Raw genomic sequence first — 17,514 nt, forward strand, 5'->3', positions numbered from 1 at the left:
AATGGGGTAGAGCCGTTGATGAACGTGACAGTTACCGAAGGGAACTACAATGCGAGATCGCATTGTGTTCGCCAGGCATCCCTCAGAACCAACTAGCTGGCTGCAGCTCAGTGGATTGGTCGAAACGTCCTAGGGAAGGAGAAGGTCGGCGACATCGGTCGAGCTGCCTCCACATTTTATGGATACTCGGGGAGGCGAAATACGAAGTTACGTATCTTGGAGTTTTTTTAGCATGATTAGGGGAGTGGGAAAGTTGATGCCACCTCTCCCTATTTTAATAACCAAGATCATCTTTGAAGTTGAGAGCGACTCGGCGTCTGATAGGATTTACATCACCCTACACCGAAATCCTCGGATCTATAAGGATTGTGTCCAACGAGTTTGGAGGTTACCTGAGGATAGAGAAGAGGACGAGGAGGATGGGGGAAATGGGTATGACTCGGAGGATGAGGAGGATTTGACTTGTTTTGATCGCGGATGCCTTGGAGGTCTTTGGTCGGATGATGAGTAACGCATGGCTGTGATTCATCGTGGCATGCATTCACTCAACACTATCTGCGAAGACGTCCAGACTCGACAGGCAACTATCCACCATAACTTCAAGATCCGTACCCAGAAAGAGGATGAGAGGTGGGAACAGATGAGGACCGAGCTAGAAGCTTCAGTGCCAGTTACGGGCCGACATGCTTGTACGATTCCCACCTCAAGGGGATTCTCCTTCTGAGGACACACCATCGAGGCACGAGCGTCGTCGCCGAAAGACGAATGGTGCTGGCCCATCGGGAGCTCAGGAGCCATCTCCTAAGCATGTGCCCTCCGCTACCAGTACCGAAGTGGTTAGGGATAGTATAGTTTGATGTTTTTTATTTGTAGTTTTAATATTGTTAGTTATTTTAATGTAAGTTTTATTTCCGTAATTTGGATTTTGTAGTAAACAGGCATTTAATGCCAATTTTAATATAATGTCGTTATTTTAATTTTGCGTGGTTGTTTAATATTGATCCCACCTTCCCAAATTGTTTGGGGGTGGTGTTATCTATTCCAGCATGATTTTTATATGACCTTCGTTTTAGAAGTTATTGCGGAGTCAGGGTGAAAATATGGCCGTTTAGGCATATCTATGAATAAGTATCATGGTAGGATGAAATCTCGATTAAATAGGTAGATTCTATCCTAAATTCAACCTAAAAGATATTAGGTTTGTTTTAGAATCAAGAAAATGAGTTGTTTCCGTTTTCGGGTTTGGAAATTTTAGTATTTCCGGAAACTACCGTAAAAACTTTTTGGCAACTTCCCGATCCGTTTTAGCAACGTAAAACCTATATAAACTTCATTCATTCTACACTTACAACTCACACTACACCTAACCTCCATCACTCACCTTTCAACTCGCGATTCCCCGTTTACGTGTCATTTTTCGATCTTCAACACCTCGGATTGGCTGCTGCGCATTTTTAGAATTTTTGTTCGAGAGAGCACACTTTCAAGCCCAAAGGAGAGAGCGACTTCCAAACACTAGAATCCCAAAATCTTCAGAGCGCACTCGCACCCTAAGAGAGCGTACTCGCGCCCTGACTTCCGTGGACCAGAAAAATTCCAGTTTTCTGCGGGTTGTTTCTAGATCATTCGCAGCTATTCCAGAGCGTAATTTTGAGATGACATCTCCTACATTGATACCGGAACAGTCTTTCGAAGATTTATTCCAAAGCACTACTTATGGTGCTTGGTTTTGTGGCGATCACATCGTTGGTGGGAACCGCTCATGGTAAGACGATGCTTTGTATTCTCCAACACTAGCATCTTATTTTTACGATAACTGCATTTTCTTTGAGAGACCGGATGGAGAACAAGTGTTCTCCATCAACATTGATAATGAACCAATGGAAATTACCAGGTTCTTGCTAGCATTTGTTCTTGGACTTGCTATGCCCACTGAAATACAAGACCCATGGTGCTATTGGGTAGATAATATGTATGTCTACACTTACGAGTTTTTGCATGAGTCGGTATGGTGCGGGCATTTTCCGTTATCGAGGACCAAGGGGAATATAACGTCGCGCCCGGTAGCTTTGTCCATGAACATAGGAACTGTTATGTTTTGGATCATGCTAAACATTTTAGGGGAATGGCGTTTTTCTTCTGTGAATGATGCCACTTGCAGCGTCTTCCTTGCTTTAGCCACGGGACATATGTGTCATGACCTTCCCCGAACCTTAATGTCTAGTTTAGCTCGATCCCATAGCATGAGGCATAAGTACCTTCTTATGCCTATTCTAATTTCCCGTATTATGCTATGTTTCTTTCCTATTTTTTGTACACATTTCACGGATTGGATTACGGTCGACACTGTACGACCCACCAATAGTATTATTCGATCTTTCCGTGCAATGACTTGGCAAGGGTGGAGGATACAACCTCATCAGGTTGCACCCTACACCCCATCAGACCAAGTGGCTCTTAATAGGTTAGCAATAATAGACGATAAATGGCGGGAAGCCTGGCAAATTATCATGGCATGGCAGGACGCGAAGGAACCTCACTTCTTTATAGAAGAAGAGGATGAGGAAGATGATGAGTAAAGCGGGAGATAAGGTAAGTTTTAATTCTAGTTAGTGTCTGCTTATGTCCCAAGCAATTTCATTCTTTTAACCCCATAATGGGTAGAACTCGTATAGAGTTGCGTCAGTTTTTATTTCCTATATTAGTATGTTCTAACCTTGTTTTGCAGATGTTCCTGAATTTCACGCGATTCAATGGTATTTTTCCAACCCTCTTTATTTAAAATACTTTGAGGACAAAGCATGCTTCTTGTTTGGGGGGGGGGGGCATAGAAACACGTGTAATTAAGGCATCTGTTAGGATATAGATAGGTATAATATGCATTTGTTTTCTAGTTAAAATTTAAAAAAATTCAAAAATATAAATAAATAAGTTATGATATACACTTAGGAATATTGGTATTGTTTTCTTTCTCTATGCTCTTAATAATCTAGAAGTCTCACGTAGCTTTTGCATTAGAATAATTTTTAGAAACTTAGGTTAATATGTAGGTAATAATCTTTGCATCTATCTATAAATATATTACATGAGTATCTATGATTGTTAGCAGTGAGTTTCTGAAATCTAGGCTAGAGTACTTATTCTACAAATCCTGTGAGAATATAGCCTAAAGCCTTATATGAGCGAAACATTTGAGAAATGACATAAGGGAGAATTTAGGCCCTCTGTGGATCGATATAGCCAGAAATTCATACCTATGAATTATGTTCCGCTAGTCGCCCCTCTGAGCCCTTCTTTAGCCTTCCATAAACCACAATTCCTTTACCCTGTTACAAAAACAAAACAAAATAAAAAATTGAACCTACCCAATCTAGAATAAGTCTGAGAATAGAATGAGGAAGAAAGAAAAAGAGAAAAACCTGTGTAAACAAAAGTTAGTTAATTGCTTCAGAAAATAAAGAAAAGAAGTTTCCATCCAAAGAAAAGAAAAATAAAAATAGAAATAAAATAAAAACTCTAAAAAAATAGAATAAAAGGGGTCAAAAGCCAAAAAAAAAAAAAAATATATATATATATATATATATATATATATATATATATATATATATATATATATATATATATATGGCTAAGGATGGAAACAAAGTGTAGAAGCAAAAGTAAATAGCAAGGTTTTCTCTAGTTACATAATGGGAAGACTTTATTATCTCGGACTTGTCCTTTTGGAATATCCATTTTCTTCCTTCTTAAACCATCTCCTAATCCCTGCAACACCTAATAAAGACCTCTAGCTCAATTAGAAATAGGCTAGTGTGATAGTAAGTGGCAGATGTGTTTGATCGACTCGGCTTCCTTGTTGTCATTGAGATTGTAAGGTAAAGTGTGCCCACTGACTTTGGATAATGAAAACTTGATTGGAAAAATCGAGTGTTGTATCTTGACTATTATTGTGAGAACCTACTTAAGGACGCTATTCGAAGTTTTCAAAACGAACACGCTAGACATTTCATAGTATTACTCATTGTATATATGTTTATTGTAGATGATTGATTATTATGCATATATTAGCTTAGGGTTTCAACTTGATTACTCTATATGCATTGCTAGTGAGAGGTATGGTTAATTTAGAGCAAGAATAAAGGAAACAATAGTTTTATTTCTTAGTCGTTGTAGTATAGATGAAGTTTGTGAGTACCTTCTTTGGAAAACTCTCACGAGGCTATAACTTCGTCCACTAGGGAATTCCTAGTGGTTTAAGGCCTTGTTGCATATGGTCAATGCAATCGATTCAAAGAAAAAGCGAGTAGATAGAACTCCATTTTTGGTCACTTATTCTAATTTCTCATCTTTGCTTGAGGACAAGCAAAATGCTGTTTGGGGGTGGTTTGATAAGAGCCCAAAACTGTAGTTTTAACCTCAGAATGCAGTTATACTTTTAGACCAATTATGTGAGTAATAATTAAGAGTTAACACCGACACGTGTTTTATGCATTTCGGGCTTCAAAGTCCATTATGTGCAGAAATGTGCCACTTTAGCGAGATAAAGGAGCAAAGGTCAGTTACTAAGGAGTTCCATGATTAAAGGCCAAGATTCAAGAAGACAAAGCCTTTCTAAAAGCCCGGTTAAAAGCTGAAAAGTCGACGCGGGCAGAAATAGCACACAAAGTCAGCAAAACTTTCGAAGGCCGTATCTTTGGACTCAGACCTCGGAATGGGGCCTACCTTATGTCAAAATGACCGGCTCAGAAAAAGCTTTCCAATGGTCTAAGCCTTAACCCAATTAGCTGAGCATAAGTGGATAAAAAGTCTGTTGAAGCCAACTGTAGCTGAAGAGGCCTTTTGGGACTGAAAGAATTGGGTTTTGGGCCTAATTCTCTGGCCCAAAACATGGCTCCAAGCCCATCCACGATTTTTGGATTTGAAAGTATAAAAACAAGAGCTTGACTCTTTGTTAATGGTAGCTAGTTAGACCTAAAAATAGAGATTAATTCTAGATCTAGTTTTCAGTAGATTAATTAAGTTTAGTTTATATTCAGTTATTGTTTTAGATGAAGTCTTTGAATCATTGTTCTTGATTGATTAGATAAATAAAATAGTTATTTTGTCAATTTTGATTCTTGTTATCTACAATTGTTAGATCTAATTTCATTTATTACTTGTTATTCAATTCTTAGTTATTAATTAGAATTTAATTATTGTTTAATTTAGATTAGTAAAATTCAATTCTTTATATTATGTTTAGTTATAATTTAGTCGGAAATGATTGCGTCATGATTCTCGGCTAAACCTCCATTAGAGGGGGTTGAGAAGCCTTGATGAAAGCTTTATCCCAATTATCGTAGAGTCGTCATAATTTCCCTTCCACTCTAGAAACGATTAGTGCACCATGAGAATGGGTGTAATCGTTCACATGCTAGTTATGAATTGGTAGAAATGCCATGTGTAGTTAGGGATTAGGAGTAACCAGATTGTTCTGCGAAGCAGTTCAATTTGGATTTGACGATTAAATCGCCGTTAGTAGGATTAAGTCGAAGTTAAGGTGGAATCAATCCCCTCTAACTCCTTATCATAGAATCGACGTAGCATTCCCATAGTTGTTCTAATAGTCGACTAGTTGCATCTCGTGGGTAGTTGCATCGTAGTCTAGTTGCCATTTCGTAAATCTCTCATTAGACTTTAGAGTTAAGTTTACTTATACGTAGAGAACAAAGCATGCGGAAGGACTAGGAGTGGAACGAACTTCCTACTCCACTATATCTGTTCAATAGATAGAGAGTAGAATCTTTGATAAAATATAGACTCGCACATAGTTTTAGTTTACTTACGTTTTGAGTTTTATCGTTCATTTCGTAGGTAAACTATCATTTTTATGTGTTATCAGTATTTGGATATGGGCTGGTCTAATTAGTTGCACATAGGTCCACTCACATGAGTTTAAACTAAAATTCCCTTTTCTTGTCATGTGCCCACTTAAGTTCATGGGCCCATATCCTTCTAATTATTTTGGTAATTGGTACTTAGTTTGGCTCAAAATAAACTAGCATTCCAAACCATAACTTATCCAAATAATTACCCAATTCTCCAATGCTCTTTCGAGTACCAACTAGTCATGCACTGATATCTCGATTTTTTCCAATATCGACAATATTAATCAAGTTATTCAAATTCCTGCAAAATCACCGAAAATACACTAACTTAATCAAACAAATAAAATAAACCACTACTACAGAATGACACATATACCACGGTCAATAAAAACGTTTATACCACGGTTCTTCCAAAAACCGTGGGAAATACTTATATACCACGGCGGAAATTTCTTTGGTCATTGGTTTACTAGTATATGCCCCAGTTACATGAAAACCGTAGGATAAGTTGGGCCATATACCATGGTTAGTTTTTTTTTCCAGCATGAGAGTACTCCACATCCCCACTACCTTAAACATAAATAGTGGTATATAAATTTTCCACTTTCTACCGTGGTTTATGACTTTATGCCAAATAGTCAAATACGCGAAAAAAAAATACACAGTATGAAACTCATTCAAATTGGATTCCCGCTATTCTCTCGGTCTCTCCCCACAACTTGTACAGTTCTACGACTCTTAGGATTCCCGCAACATTGAGAAAACCCACAGTCACTACACCATAACAGTGCAAAGAATTGGATTTCTTCTCGACCTCAACTCAAGAATACAACAAAGAGAAACCCTTCCCTCTTAACTCCGCATGATGTTTTCTCCATGTTTCTTGATCTATTCGAATTCCACCTCATTTTCGTTCATCTTCCCCAAATTTGATGAAATTGAACTAAAGGAAGCGGTTTTTGTTCATCTCAATTTCTTCATCTCGGACAAAGGTACCATCTTTCCGATTTTTTAAGGTATCCATACTACTACTTTTTCGAAGTTCAATTTTGTCTTTTCGTTATTTTGGTTTTGTAATTCTTGAATTCGTTTTCTAGGGTTTATAAAGTTCTTGTTGATTGAGTTTTAAATTTTATTGTTTTTACCAGCTATATCGGCCCGTCATGGGGACTAAGAGATTACCGTATCCTGGCGGGGTCTTTGATCTTGTCCTTTGTCGCGTCTTTGTAAGAATACCGTGGCACATTGAAGGTATTTCTATCTTGCAATGGCTTTACGGTGATGTTATTTAGTATAACCGCTCTTACGCTCGGAATTCATTGGGATTTGAGTATGCAGGTGGCAAACTTCTTTTAGAGTTGAACCGGTTTTGCAACACGGTGGTTACTTCGTGTGGTCTGCTACTCTAGTATACCGAAAGGTGGCGTAAGATGTTGAAATCGGGACGGGTATATTACGTTTCTAGTTGTCTATTTTGAATAGGGAATTGATAGATTGCTAACTCGTTTCGCGCAAAATTGATGCAGCCATGTGCGCTATCAAGGCCAATCCCTTGTGCTTACGAGGTGTATAGCTTTTGAGATTTAGGCGTGTTGAGTCTTTTCAATCGTTTGATGTCACACTCATCCGGACTCATTTCTAACTGAAGTAATGATTATGCACTTTATGATATTGTCTTACATTCCTCGGTGTATTTCAGGGCTTTGGAAGCGCCTCATTGAGAATCACATGCTTAAATCGAGGAAGGTAATGTGGCTCTATGGACTACATTTTTTGTGGTTTAGTTGTATGTCGAACGAGCAATATGTTCTCTATGCCGACCGTCTTGGTACACGCTATAATTTGTAGCCCTTCTTTCATGCGGATGAGTAGTGTAATCTAGATTCTTCATTTGTGACAGATCCTTCATTGACATTTCCTCAAAATTGCCTCTTAAATAGTGTGCTCACTTGGTATGATATTTCAGAATCAAGTCTCATTTCCTCACTGAAATTTGCTCACGAAGATAAATGGCTCTCTTCATTTTATTCATGTTTAATAAAGAAGGTGAGATTTTACTTGAGAATATGGATAACATAACTCATGCAGTTTTATCCCCTTCCCTTTAGATTACCGGATAGTTTAATTTTGTATGGTCTCTCATTCTTGTCTCTCGAGAAATATATTTTTTTTTTCTTTTGGCGTTTTCGATTATGACAAAGAAAGCATGGTAGAAGCAAAATTCAGGAAGCTAGAACAAGAAACTTGTGATAATAACACTTGCCGGTTTACGTAGCTGCGCACCTTGAAAAACAACACGGATCTGTTGGCTGTAAAGTGAAAGTACTACCATCAAAGTGGAGAATATCAAAAATGTTTTGAGCTGACTTTCGTAAGTTAGTAAATATTTGCATAGAGATTTAATTGGTAGCGTGTTGTTTGGACGATGTAGCTCTTATATTCATTTATACTATGTTTATTTCAACTTACTTGAAAGAGACCCTTTCCATTTGAAAAGCACTTTGGTGCATCTAACATTGCTATGGAGCTTGGCCATTCAAATGAAGCTGTATCTAATGGCTTGTAATTTGGTGAAAGATTATCCTCAAAAGTTGGTAACCTATCCCTACTCTGCAATTTTCATTTTGTTTTCTGTTCTTTACACGGTCTTTCACTAAGTCACTTCTCGATTTTGAGCATTATCATGGTTTGTTGTTGGTTGCTATTACTATTGTATCAAGAAATATAGTGAATCGGGCGTTTTTCAGGTGACAACTTTCCTCTTAATAAATTGAGATATTCACTCATGATGCTAATCTAGTTATTCTTGAGTTAAAAATTTTGTGCTCCATATCTAGATGTGTACTATTCGATCATCGGCGATTACTCGCTTTGTGCTACATATTAATCACCGGGTTTAGTTGAACTGTACACTTCATTTATGTTTTACAAAATAAATTGGATCTCAATGAAAAGCTTCTCTATTTTTCCCCACTCATAGTGTCAATGAAAGGCGCTACTTTTTGTCCGATCGGCAATATTTTTAAATACCCAAAGACATTTTTATGAGCATATATATGCATCGGCGGATCAGATTACATTTAGTGTTGGCCGTTTGAGGTTAAAAATGCTTCTTTCTTCCTTGCTAACCCAACTTTTTGAAACTTTTGATCTTATCTTTGCATTCATTACATTTATTCAAAAACAAAATCTTTTATGTTTGTTTTATTACGTACATCCCAAACCGATATTTGCTCATCCAGCCTAACTACGTTCTACAACAAAGCTACAACTCTGGATGGAACATTTCTCCCTGCTTGGATAGGTCATGGAAATGCTTTTCGCTGCTCAAGAAGAGGGTGATCGGGCTATCTTTGTCTTCCTTCGAGCGGCTGACTCGTTCATTTCGAGGGGTAATTGTTAATATGAACTCTATTGTTCAATGACATAATGAACTACATGTCTCTGCTTTCGTGTTGTGCTGATTTTGATGAGTGCAAACTCATGTTGATTACATAACTTTTTAGCTGGAAGAATTATCTTGAAATGCTTTGGATGTGTAATTGCTCAAACCAGTTTACGTGCAACCTGCTTAAGTCATTTACATTTATTTGGATCGCTCAAAAGTGTGGTCCATTTTCTTACAACTGTTGTCTCCGGATACTAAGAAGTAAGAGAAGAAGACAACTCTATAGAATTGCACATTATTTGGTATACGCTTTAACATAAATTGCTCAAAATAGCTTGAGTTTCTAACAGAAATACATTCATTGTTTCCTCGTTGAGTTGTATCTACTTGTGGCAGCGTTACTTAGCTTTTAAAGTGATCTCCTTTAAATTAACTGAAAGGGACTGTGTTCTTAACTTAAATAGCATTTCATCTTGAGAGTTTCCTTCCTGTTTGGACCTTGGTATTTTTAAGTCAAAACATTTAGTGTCTAAGTTATCCTTCATTGTGGATCTATAAGCTCTGTCGCCATGTCCACAAACATCAACTATAGTATATTACTGCACTATAGAACTTTTCATGGTGCAAAGTACTAGGCTTTGTTATATCCTATAGTTCGAGGAAAAACAAAATATGTCTGACTCTTAATACTTCATACTTTCTCAAAGGCATACTCATTGGGTATACACGTTCCATATTGTGATAGCAAATCCAATAGAGAGAAAGGTTGATTTGGGCTAAAAAGTTGTGTGTACAATGTCCTTATTATTATCCACTTTTGGATTTCTTTTCATTGCATTTTTTAAAGTATGCCACAGAATAGTTTTATTTCTCCTTATGTTGGCCATAATTGAAATTCTCTTATCACATAATAATGTTTTGTTTACAGGTTGAATCTTGATATTCTCTTGTTCTAGGTGCCATTTGCCTACTTTGTACATTGGGATGGAATACATGCGAACACATAACTTAAAACTTGCCGAGAAGGTGAAATTTTCATGCCTCTAAGCTATGATAGCTACATTTTATAACTATGGATGCTTAAGCGGTTTGCAATTGAAGTCTACATAATGAACACATAACCTCATGGGGAAACCATGGAAATAGGCTGTTAATATCGGTCGTATAAGTGTGACACACTTGTTGGCTACCTAATAAGCTTAATAGTTTGAAATAGAGACACGGTAGACTGTTTTCAACAAATGAATTGAATAACTTTGGATATTTGTATATCTATCTCATGAGTATTTTTTCAGTATAGCTTCTTACTTATTTCTCCCGGCCCCCCCCCCCCTCCTCTCTCTCTCTCTTTCTCCCGTTCTCTCTACTTGAAAATGGAGAGGACACTACAAAGTAGCTTGATCCATTCTCGTGACTTGTCAATTGTAGCTTAATTTTCTACACGATATTTAATTTATCTGAGGAAATGCAATTTCGATAGGGTGATAGCAAAGGATCTATGAAGGGTGGTCATGGTAGAAAAGAGGTTGCTGGAGTTCAATCGGGTCAAAGTTCCCAGGTATTATTACATTTCAATGGTCTTTTGGGATTTAAAGAGTTGTTGTAAATACGGGTAATTGAATTTCACAGCTCACTCATTAGGGATCTTTTGGGCAAGGGGCAAGCTACATCAACTCTCCGGTAAGGACACCCTCTCTGATATTACTTTTTTTTTATTGCAGTGCAACTTAGGAAGTAAATGATTGATATTTTTTTTCTTGGTTTTCCATTCATATTAATTTGGTTTTGAAGATCTGCGAACCACCTTATTCCTTTTGTTTCATAATGTGTCAAGTTGATGATTATCATTGATCATCCTTACCAAAAAATGTTAATTTATGGATGGAGTAAATCGTCGATAAAGGGACCTACTTGTTTACCCCTATTACGGTGGTGTTTTGCTTTAATCTTTATAGTTTCTTCAATTCTCTTTCAATGCATCTATTCTCAAACCTCTTGGCGCAGCCATGTGTGAGGTGAAAAACTGTATGTACAAACTATGTGGGAGTGAATCATGTTTGGCTTAATAGAGCGTAGCTTAGTTTCTATTGGTTGTCTCTAAACCTTGTGAATTAAATATTTTGCATTTATCTTATTGTGAAGTGCGGTCCTCACATTACAAAGGGTTGATGGGAAACAAGTTCCACTGAAGTGGGACAAGATCAAGGTAAACAAATCCTACACATTATTGTCTTTTTCTTTGAAAAATATATGTTTACATATGTTGTGAGTCTATATGTTAGGGCCCATATCAACCAGGTGTGGCCTGAGTGTGGGTATTATACAATGAAGTTTATGAGGGAAATAGTAGAAGCTTGTTCAACTGGATCATTTGAAAATAAGGTATTTGAAAGTTTTGACAAACACTTTATTTGGCTCAACGACTTCGCCTTATTCTTATATAGTAACTCCATATGTTGTGCTTTGACTCATCCAGATAACAAATTTAGAACTGAATGAGACATACACGCAAGATGAACTTGACGGTGTTCGACTCGATATTATTCAGTTCATCCACGAAAATGGGGTGTTTCAGTCGGAAGCGAATGAGGATGAATTTTAGCTATGTTCGGACCCCTCCAGTTTAATTTATGAGTCTTACCTTTTTAATTTATGAAAAGGAATTTGAAATTTGTTTTCTTAGTGCACTCAAAAAACTAATGGAAGTTTTTTATTATTATTATTATCTTTTTTTGCAATGTTTGATAGTTTATTGTACATTTTGGAATTTGTTGGGAAGATGGAAATGTTGTATGTATGGTTATGTAAATTTTGTTATGCGAGGTTAGGTTTTAAGTGGAAAATTTACTAGCATTATTATTAAAAAAAAAAAAAAAAAAAAAATATATATATATATATATATATATATATATATATATATATATATATATATACCACGGTTTGGCATAAACCGTAGTGTTTAGTATAATTATATACCACGATATTATAACAAATACACTAATATAAACCACGGTTTCAATAGCTTATATGTCACGGTTATGTTGACAATCGTGGTATATAATGGGAATTACAAACCACGGTTCTTTGAAAAACCGTGGTATCCATTAAACATATATACCACAGTTTTGCTATTATTATATACCACACCACCTATTGTCACGGTTGTATAACAGTGGTAAATATATTTATACCACACTTAAAAACAGTGGTATAAGTGTCATTCTGTAGTAGTGAACGGACTAACTGATATAAAATTGGGTCTAAATAATGTAACATTTACGTGCTTATCAGTTCACAACGTGATTAGATGAACATAGCTGTCTGATAAGAGCCCAAAACTGTAGTTTTAACCCTTTAACAGTCATACTTTTGGACCAATTATGTGAGTAATAATTAAGAGTTAACACTGATTACGTGTTTTTTTTGCATTTCAGGCTTCAAAGTCCATTATGTGCAGAAATGTGCCACTTTAGTGAGATAAAGGAGAAAAGGTTGGTTCCTAAGGAGTTCCTTGATTAAAGGCCAAGATTCAAGAAGATAAAGCCTTCCTAAAGCCCGGTCAAAAGCTGAAAAGTCGACACGGGCTGAAATAAAGACACAAGTCGTGAGAACTTCCGAAAGCCGTATCTTTGGACTCAGACCTTGGACTTGGGCCTACCTTATGTCAAAACGACCGGCTCGGAAAGAGCTTTCCAATGGTCTAATCCATGACCAAATCAGAGGAGCAAAAGTAGACGAAAAGTCTGTGGAAGCCAACTGCAGCTGAAGAGGCCTTTTTGGACTGAAAGAATTGGGTTTTGGGCCTGATTCTCTGGCCCAAAACATGGCTCCAAGCCCATGCACGATTTTTGGATCTGAAAGTATAAAAACAAAAGTTTAGCTCTTTGTTAAGGGTAGCTAGTTAGACCTAAAATAATATAGATAATTCTAGATCTGTTTTCATTAATTAAATTAAGCTTTAGTTCCATTTTCAATTCTTGTTTTAGATTAAGTCTTCGAATCATTGTTCTTGATTGATTAGATAAATAAAATAGTTATTTTCTCAATTTCGAATTGTGTTATTTCAATTTATAGATCTGATTTTAATTCTTATTGATTATCATTCCGTAGTTTAAATAGATTGAACCATTGTTAGTTAATTTAGTTAAGTTAGAATTTTAATATGATGTGTAGTTATAATGAAATGGGAAATGATGGTTTGATGACTCAAGGCTAAAACCTCCATTAGAGGGGTTGATGAAGCCTTGATGAAAACTTAGTGGTATAGTGTAGAAACATTGTAGAATCTATTCAATCTAGAAGGTGAAGTGATTAGCCATGAGAATGGGTGGGCGAACTCACATGCTAGTTAATTACTCGGTAGAAATGCCATGAATACTAGGGATTAGAACTTCGAATTTATTCTTTGTAAGAGCGTAAAATCGAGATACAAGAATCTATGTTAGGCTATTAAGTTGGATTCGAGGTGGATTCAATTCCCCTCTAATCCTTTATCTAGATTCAAGCACAATCATATTTCCATGGTATTCGTAGTTAAATTCAAGTAATCAAATTCAGTAAGTATCATAGTATATCACCTTCGTAAAGCTCTCATTGACTTAAGACCGACTAATTAGATTAGAAAACATTCCATGTTAGAGCACTAGGAGTGGAACGAACTTCCTACTCCACTATATCTCATAGGATTGAGAGTAGAGAAACTTTGATAAATATAAGCATCATAATTTAGTTTTAGTTTACTTACGTTTTGAGTTTCATCGTTCATTTCGTAGGTAGACTATTCAATTTTATTTATTTTACCAAATGGCGCTGCTGCCATCTTAGTTGCACTTTAGCATTGTTTTCATAGTAGAATTAGTCATTTTTAAGTCCCATTAAACCCACCCACCCTTGTTTGATTCATCGTGGTTATTCGTTTGACGTTGAAAAATTCGGGACGAGAATTACGGGCTTGATCGCCTATAAAGAGGCGGCGCCTATAGTCTACGGACTCTGGAGCGACCACCGCCCTCATCTTGGCGTGACCCGCCCTCACTTACTGGACTTGACAAGCGACCGCCCTCATACCAAGCCGCGACCCACGCTTTCGCTTACTAGACAAGGAGCATGGCGACCCATCTATGCAAAATTTTGCGGATTTCTGAGGTTTGTTTTGAACCCGATTTTTAAGTTTTTTTTTCAGTTTTCTAAATTGTTATTTACACTGAACAGCGTAAACAAGGCGCTATTCATAAAGCGAAGCAAGGGCGGCTATCGGGTATTCCTTTCTTCCATACCTCGCATCTCGGTTAGAGGTTCATACTAATATATCAAGATTGTTTGGATTTTTTCGTGTTTAGACTTAGACTTGCATGAGATTAAGGTGCAGTGGGAGAAAAACACGAGCGTAATTAACCAACAAACAAACATATAAAGTATACCAATCACAACACCTCTAACTACTATCCCACCAACCATACGACATAATGGGTGAAGAAAGAGAGACTCCTCTCCGACTTCTACAAAGCTTTGGCGATAGCCACTAAATCTTGCATCGTTCTAGCGGACCCATTGGGGATTTTTGAATCCCCAAACATATTTAATTTGTTACCCGTTTTCCATGGTTTAGGCCATGAAAAACCTTACCAACACATCGTAGGATTGAACAAGTCCTTACAACATTCCATCATCATCCAATTGTTGCGGAACAAATTAAGCGAGGGTATTTCCACTTCACCTTAGCCCGATAAGGCAGACGTTTTGGTTAAGCGCCCAAAGCGCTAACTCTCATGTGGACTCGTGGGCTAAACTTGTTCAGCTATTTATGGAACATTTTTACCCCCCCTAAAGACGGATGAAATGCTTTCCAAGATTCATTTCTTCGACGGAGAACCCTCATGAATCATTTTACGAGGCTTGGAATCGTTTCACCGATCCGCTAATAGAGTGTCCACACCATAACCTAGCAAAAGACATGTTAGTTCGTGCCTTTTTCAAAGGACTTCAATATCACCATAAAGAAGTCCTTGACATAATGAATGGGGTAGTTTCCTAAGTAAAAGGAGCCCGGAGGCTTATAAATTTTTAGAAGAACAAACTAAACTTGATAACAATTGGGGGAGTGATGATATCCCCATTTCGCTAGTTCTTCTTGAGCGAGTTAAGGCCGCCCGGTATGTTTGAGATGAAACCGACCCGGAACTTAAAAATTTAATCGAATCTCTAACTAAAAAAGTAGAGGCTATTTCTTTTCAACAAAAGCCTATTCCCGTCATGAATGTCAACTCCAACCCATGTAATTTCTGTTTGAGTCACGAGCACCACGACTCTATTGTCCTCTAAGCCTATGAACAACAACAATTAGAGCAAGATAATGTTTGCTCCATTAATAACTATCCTATTCCTAATGCCCCGTGGACAACACATCAACTTTAGTTGGCGAAACAATCAACAAGTTACAACTCCGGGGTTTAATAACCAAAATGTTAGGCAAACAAACAACTATAATCAAGCTCCACCTAGGCAAGGGCAGGGACAAGGTCGAGGGAAATTATAATAATTATAACAACCAAAGCGCTGACCACGACAAAGGTGTAGCACAAGGTCAGAATAATTATAATAATTATAATACCAATAGAGGTATCGTTTAGGTTAACAATAGTAAATATCAAAACCACCCATAAATAATCAACATGAGATAGTTCGGTCGCACCACTGTGACTACTACACCTACACACAACCGGATCCGTGTCGCCTTTATACGGGTTACCCAACAACTTTTCCAATCAATGACTCAATCAAACCAACGGATATTACAATCCATAAATCGGGGCATACAACGGTTAGCCCAAGAAAGACCAAACCAAAAGCGTGTTTCGGGACAAAGCGATACCAAACCCTAAAACAACAAACCACGACCTTTGAGGTAAAGCGGTAATACTAGTGCGGAAGCGACAATAGTAGGTGACCTAAATGCCATCACCACTCTCCATTTCACGGAAAAGTGGTTGATAACAAAGTAAATATGCCTATAGTTACCCCGTCGAGTCCTCCTACACCGGATATCGAACTAGATACTGAAATAGAAATTGAAGAACCTACCGGCTGTAGAGGTACCCGGTTAAACCACAACCTAAGAAGCGAGAAGCCAAGGTTACACATCAAGTCGAGCCATACGCTAAAATAGAAGCCGAAACCACCATTCCCTAAAAATTAGCTATGCTAACCGGGGATACCAACCGAGGAGATTAGGAGCGTTTTCAAAATCTAGCGATAAACCTTCCTTTTCTCGAAGCTATTAAAAAGCTACCTAATCAAGCTAAGTTTCTTAAAAGAGTTGTGCACTACTAGGCGTAAGACCAACATACCTAAAGGCGCCTTTTTAAACTGAACAATTCTAACTTTATCCGAAAATAATGGAATTGTTAAGTACAAGAACCCTGTCGTAGTCCCTCTTGTAAAATGCACCTTAGGAGATTCCCCCGACGACGACGGCTTTATTAGATCTGGGGGGAGTGTTAACTTACTCCCGTATTACTTGTATAAACAAATAGGTCTCGGAAATGCAACCTACAAAAATAGCGTTGCAATTAGCGGACGGTCTATTAAGTATCTAAAGGGTGTAGTGGAAGCGTCCTTGTTAAGGTTGAGGATTTCTACTATCCTGCGGATTTTGTTATCCTCGATCTGAGTAAGCTAATGACTCTGTTACCGATCATCTTAGGAGCCCTTTTTAGCAACCGCCAAGCCTTAGCGGCTTATTAATTGCGGACGGTAAGATGTCCTTATCTTTTGGCCATCTCACAATTGGGGTAAATGTTTTAAAATGATGAAGCAGTTACGGATTAAGTCTATAGATGGGAGGTTAGCATGATCGAGAGCTTAGCTCAAGATTATTTTAACAACCGTTTCACGAAAACAATATGTACAAATTCCTTTCTTTTGGAAAGTCAGATTTTTGTAAATGACTCCTACTTAGAGGAAGTCAACACCATCCTTGAGTCCACACCAATTGTAGACGCCGATTGCTCCACATATGAGTATGAAGACTTGCTACCTAAGTAAGTATTCATTATGCAAAATAAGGGACCCGGCGAAACATCTATTGATTTTCCTTCCACCCCGGTCTTAAACCCGCTTCCCCAGGAGTTAAAATATATTCATTTCGATCCGGATGGTAGTCATCCGGTAATTATATCTTCTCTCACGTTATCTAAGGATGAAGAACCGCGTTTAATCCGGGTGATTAGGGGAACATCGGTCCTGCGATTGGTTGGTCCA

At 37.5% G+C, this 17,514-nt stretch overlaps 1 long non-coding RNA gene across 1 annotated transcript; it reads left to right on the plus strand.

The window, feature by feature from the left end:
• The first annotated feature begins 10,182 nt into the window (after nt 1-10,182).
• On the plus strand, nt 10,183-11,469 carry LOC147473204 (uncharacterized). The gene is made up of 4 exons (XR_015210529.1): nt 10,183-10,281; nt 10,736-10,813; nt 10,885-10,935; nt 11,398-11,469. It is a non-coding gene; the product is annotated as an uncharacterized LOC147473204 (long non-coding RNA).
• Nucleotides 11,470-17,514: the final 6,045 nt, after the last annotated feature.

Source organism: Coptis chinensis, unplaced genomic scaffold (assembly GCF_015680905.1).
Source record: "Coptis chinensis isolate HL-2020 unplaced genomic scaffold, ASM1568090v1 utg3672_pilon_pilon, whole genome shotgun sequence".
In the NCBI taxonomy this organism is placed as follows: Eukaryota; Viridiplantae; Streptophyta; class Magnoliopsida; order Ranunculales; family Ranunculaceae; genus Coptis; species Coptis chinensis.